This window comes from Zingiber officinale, unplaced genomic scaffold (assembly GCF_018446385.1).
Source record: "Zingiber officinale cultivar Zhangliang unplaced genomic scaffold, Zo_v1.1 ctg68, whole genome shotgun sequence".
In the NCBI taxonomy this organism is placed as follows: domain Eukaryota; kingdom Viridiplantae; phylum Streptophyta; class Magnoliopsida; order Zingiberales; family Zingiberaceae; genus Zingiber; species Zingiber officinale.
In genome coordinates this window covers 998,019-1,004,076 of record NW_024589964.1, presented here as the reverse complement: position 1 = coordinate 1,004,076, position 6,058 = coordinate 998,019, and positions in this window count along the sequence as shown.

Sequence of the window (6,058 nt, the reverse complement as noted above, 5' to 3'; positions counted from 1 at the left end):
TTACTACTATTCAACTCAGCGCTACGCCTACTAGAGCTTGGTCCTTTATCTCTCTCTTAAAAGAACAGATCAAGCTGATCCGGAACAGAGAAAAAGAAAGAAAAAGAAAGATGGATCAAAAGAGACTGAAACAGAGAGTCATTCAATATAGAAGACGAAAGAGTTATGATTCCTATCTATGGGACAGTCTTATATCTATGGTAAAGCTATATACTCCTAAGAAATAGGGACAAGAATACGAGAAGGTATAAAGATCGGATTCAAATGCCAAATCCAATAAAACCTTTGCGCTTCGCTCCTTTAGTTCCTGTATTCAATTATCAGGATTTGAAGCCTGAGGAGTTGGTCTCTTCTTCGATCGCTCTGCACTGCTTTCGGAGGTCTTCTTGCAGGGTGGAAAGAATCCCCTTGTTCTCGTCTGCTATAGTCTGATGTACGCATGAGAGTGAATTTAATGTCGCTTGCCTGCGTGAGAGTGGAGGAGCAAACGAAGCCCGGCAGTGGTCCTCGCTGCCTTGATTGTAGGGAAGGCATTCTCCCCGCTGCTCGATTCCCCTTATCCTTTTTCGGATTGAAAGGTGTATTTGGTCTTGCCCTCTCCTTTGCCCTGATAAATTATGTGCGGTGCCTTCCTCTGCAGAAGGGTAGGAATGAGTCTCCTTTCGTTAGGTGCTTCCCTCGTCTGTGGCATAGTTTGGTCTCGTCCTATTCTTTTCCCGTAAAGGAGTTCACTTACTCAAACTCAAATTAAGTCGCTTGAATTCCAGATCAATAGGTCTGAAGCCAAGATAAAGACAAATAATCCGAGTATAAAGAAAAGAGAAAAACAAAGAACAAAAAGAGTGAATAGAAAGAGAGAGATCTTCCTGCTGATGTTTTTCGTTTTGAATAGTTGATAAGCAAGGCTTTTGCCGCTTACGTACGGATAAACCATTCCCTCTGTGAACTCATATGCCCCGAACTAAACACTCTCTCTCACGTCGCCCCGTAGTTCTCACTCTGCCCTATCCCGCTCCAGTTGGTGGAACGTTTCTTCCTTGAAGTCGAGCGTATCTTATAATAAGGATGATTTTAGACGCTCCCGTTGGCAAAGTCAAAGTGTTCAGTCGAGCAACTACTACTATGGCAAAGTGTTCAGTCGAGCACAAGCAGATTACAGTATATAGTTCATGGCGCCATGAAAAACTACGAAAGATCTTACCCTAACTCCTAGAGCGCGTCGAGATGCACAAAGCTTGAGCGCTTCCAATTTTTGATCTTTTCTCTTTCACTTTCTACGTGTTTTTTTGAATGGTTAATAGAGTAGAATAAGATATCTTAGAGTACTCCTTCGTTCATTTCATTCGACTACTGGATCTAGTAGGAGCGGGACCCCATGTGCTGGGCAGTATAGGTCGACGTTGCACGTAGTGCAAGACCTGCTCGGCCGGCAATCTGCAGCTTTGAACAACCCTAACTCGAATGAATGCGTAGAAGGAAAAATCTCACTAGAAGCAATATGCTTAACACATGCAAACGCAAAAGCTCTTTTCTTTGGCGCAAAAGAACTAGAACTTCTGAAGTTCGGGCGCTCAAGCGCTCTAGGAGTTAGGAGTTAGGGAGGCTCGATAGAGCTCGAGCGTATGCGATAGGAAAAAAGTTGGGGAGAGAAAATGGAAACTCTATTTGATCTAAATCGAAATTCAAAACGGATATTCGACGAAAGATTTATGATTTGCGTGACTAAACTGATTACGACTAATTTCGAACGAATTATTGCTGATGTTTTTTTTATGGGAGGGCACGCCAATACTTTTCATTCAGAGTTGATACTGAAGCAATCTTTCAAACACTGTATCGGTCATCTCATCCTTCTCAGCCAATTCCGAGATTCGTCTATTCACATTCTCATGCTCACCATACATTTGAATTCGATATGAACGCATTCCTGCTTCTGCTTCCGAAATGGCTTCAGAGCCGTAAACCAGGGAGAATGGGGTCTCTCCAGTAGTGGTATTAGGGGTAGTCCTGTAAGCCCAATAAATTTCTGGGAGAAGTTCATCCCATCCGGAGGATTCTTTATCCAGCTTCGTTTTCAAAGCATGCAGAATAGCTCGGTTGGAGACTTCCACCATGCCGTTGGATTACTGAATGACTGTAGCTTCGGTGATGCTGCGGATTCCGCCTCTATTCACTTCTCGAAGTATTCTATGGCTACAATGAAAAACTTTCGACCGGAGGGCAAAATATAGAAATCCCCCACAACTCGAGGGGGCATGAGAGTGGAATAGGCTGAAAGAATGCCGCGGGTTTATGAGGCACGTTAGCATGCAATTGGCATTTTTCACAGGTTCTTGCATATCTGAGAGCATCCTTTATCATCGCATCGTTGGCCAACCAACACGCCCTTTTCGTTGAGCTTTAAAAGCCATTGATCTGCCTCCTGGATGATTTCCGCAGATTCCATCATGGATTTATGACAATAGCTCGTCGCCTTGTTCTTTGTCTTAGTCCTAGTGGTTGAGCTCTTGGGACTTGAAGCGTTGAGTTCTGAGCTAAAGTGGTAGTTGTAGCTATTCTCCCTTGGACTTGTTGCTTAGTCATTTTGCTTAATGAAAGGTCTTAGTCCAGCAGCGTTGACCGATTACGGTGGATAGAAGAAGAGGCAGCTTTCGTGGTCGTCCAAGAGTGAAAGAACGATAAGAGAGGAACCATCGTCCTATAGTTCTTCTTCCTATAGCTATACGGTAAAGGGTAAACGTCGGTTGTTAAGGCTAAAGTAGTAACCTTTGACAGCAGCTACCATTCGTCCTTTATCTTTGGCCTATAGTAGTGATACAGTTGTCAAGGCTTGTAGTAGTAGTAGTGTATATATGTTAATTAGTTGTTATGTTGTTATTTGTTCTCTATGTCAAAGGTTATTCTTTTGGCTCCGAGGATAAGCAAATCGACTTTTGCTAGTATGATTGAGCCGGTCACTGACTCCGTTGAAGAGTCAATAGATACCGTCGTGAAAACGAGGTTTCAATCTCTTAAAAAGAGTCTGATTCTAAGATATTTACCCGAGGGCAATAAGCGCCTTTGGAACAAGGAATTAAGTGGAAGCCAACTTGGAAGTCTATGCCTAACTATGCGATATGGAAATTTGTGGGAGTAGATAGATCCCCATATCTTTTCATGCCATTAGAGTTTCAGGTCTTTGGTTCAATTTGTTGGTTTATTCACCTTAGAGGCGTGATGTTAATTGCCTAGTATAAAGCGTAATACTTTTTTGAACATAGCGCCTACTGGTTTTAATAGCGAACCCGGATCGAAAGTCTAGAAAGGAGAACGTACGAACGCAAGAACAAGAGCAAGATAGAGGAGCGACTAGGTAATCCCTTCGCTTTAGAGTCGATAGGAACATGGCCAAAGCCAAAGATAGCTGCTTCCCTTACCCTGGGACCTCGACGTCCCACAGCTTCTTCTCAAGCAGCGGATTCTATTCTGGGCATGAATGTGCAACCTAATTGCAGGTTTTTTTTCCTCTACTTCCCGCAGCCTCACACTCTAAAGCTCTCGTATATCAAAAGTGCGCTTTTGGCCGATTCGCTGCAAGTGAAATTGAAGGCACTTGCACAAACCGCCCTAAGAGCGTATTCTATATTAGTGAGAGGCGTAAGCCCTTTCCTTTTCATGTGCAGCCTAGTCTCTGTATTCTATAGTGCCTACGCAATGCTTGTCACAGGATGACTTGCAACTTGTACAGCACAGGGCTCGCCAGTCCGTCATGGTAATAGAAAACCGACGGTTGGTGGCCTTGTCAGGCTGGAGGCGCTATGGAATTGCCCTGAGACCTTCAAGAGAGATGGAAGGCTTGGAAGCCCAGAAATCCCATAGATTCCCCTAGCTACCTTGCCAACAGAGTAACTTCATTGATAGTTCCCAAAGCTTTTTAGCGCACTACGACTATTCACCGAACACCGGTTCTTTAAAGGGCCATGAAACAAAGGATCATTTACTCTTAAGATTGTGTTATGGGTTGACCTATAGGGAAAACCTAACCCGAAACTTTTTTCTGACCTATTAACCAGAAGCTTGTACCGAGCCTTTGATTTGAATGGATTAGGGTTCTTCCCCCTTTCTTTTTCGAGTTTCTCATTCCGTGACTCAATCAGTTAGTTAGTAAGAAAGAAATGACCCTCACTCTTTGGGAAAACCGGATTCATTAGCGCTAACTCAACTCTTCTTCCTTCTTTCCTTTTCTCTGGACAAGGCCCATAGGGTTCCGGGTTCTCCTCCTGTCTTTGTTTCGGCCTTCCGGGTGACTCTCAGCTCACAACGTTTGGAACCTAGGGTGGATAAAGAAATCCAAGTGTTCCATATTAGCGAGCCATCCATGTATGAGTTATCAGTGAGCCATTACTCGGAAGAGATAACCATAAGGGCTTCCGAACCGAGCTCACAAGTGAATAAGATATTACGATGGCGACTGAAGTTGCAGTAGCCATTCTTAGGGAATTCCAAGATTCTGATGGATCCACAATGGAATGGTCCATTGTAAATGGAATAGCAAAGTTCAAAGATCTAATGCAAATAAGGTTTACGGCTAAACAGACCATTGATGATACTTCCAGATCTGGAGACGAACTATTACTTAAACTAGTTAGAGGATATTTTAATCAATTTATCCAACTTCCTTGGAGATCACCGGTGCTGTTCTCCAAAAAGAAGGATGGAACATTGAGGACTGATTATAGAGCCCTCAACAAAATCACCATAAAGGATAAATACCCCACGAATAGATAACCTAATTGATCAATTAGTCGGTGCCTAGATATCCTCAAAAATAGATCTTCGCTCTGGGTATCACCAAATACGAGTAAAGAGAGAGAATGTTGCGAAGACAGCTATTAGGACCAGGTAGGGGCACGACGTACCACCCACAATCAGACGGACCGTCGGAAAGAACGATACAGACATTGGAAGATATGCTGAGAGCCAGTGGGTTGCAATTGGAGGCAGTTGGGAAAGGTATACATATTTTGCAGAGCCCGCGTACAACAATAGATCTCATGCGAGCATCTCGATGGCGTCGTACGAGGCCTTATATGGCCGGAAGTGTCAATCTACAGCGTGCTGGAACTCGTTTTGATACTCTCAACCATTTTCTTGAATCTCGTTGGATGTTTAAATAGCATAAAAAACCTCTTCTGGTGGATCGTAGTATATTCCCTTATGTGGAATTTCGCCAGGAACCTGTACAGAGAACAACATCCAAGCTGGAATCGAGTCTTTGATCCCAGGGGGGAGGGGGTATCCTTTCGTATCTTCACTCGTGAGACATGTGTAATGCAAAGATCACCCTTTTTCTTCTTTGGCAAAAATCTCTCCCAGACGCTCATTCCGTCATAAGCATTTTTATTACAATTGTGTAAATTCCCAATAAAGAGATCCCCATAGTCAATCTATTAACAACGATTGGTTTCCCAATAGGAAAGGGACCCATAAAGTGGAAGTAGGGGCGAAGAATAGCCCTGCGGAGAGTTCTTGAGAAGTAATAAGCAGCAACGAAAGCTTCCTGTAGTTGTTTGAACATATTATCCGATTCGCCTTGACCCGGATCACATAGCATTAGCTGAGCGATAAAGAAAGCTGCAGGAAAGATCTTCTCGATTACATAACATAAGAAAGAGAAAGTCATCTTTCTTAGGTCTCTTGAGGCTACTTCTAGTGGTGAGACTGAAAAAAAAAATGAGCATTGACTCGGCCCCATGTCCAAGAACATTCTCCGCGAAGGGGGGCTGATTCAAACGAAAGTTTCGAAAGATGCCAGAGAATAAGGACAAGTCCGTGCAAGGTGTATGGACCAATCCATTTCCTCCCTAGCAGGAGCAGTTGGAAGAAAGGCTACTTCTTTCTTTTCTTTGATCTACGACGAATAGAAAAGGATCTTACCACTACAACCGATACAGGTATGAAATAACTGACGTACCTGAATTGGAAAAAGCTCTCTCGCACTTCCTTACTCTTACTCTTGCTCTAGCGGCATATTGAAACAAATTCCTCCACTTTCCTGACTTTAAAGAATTCTTAGTCT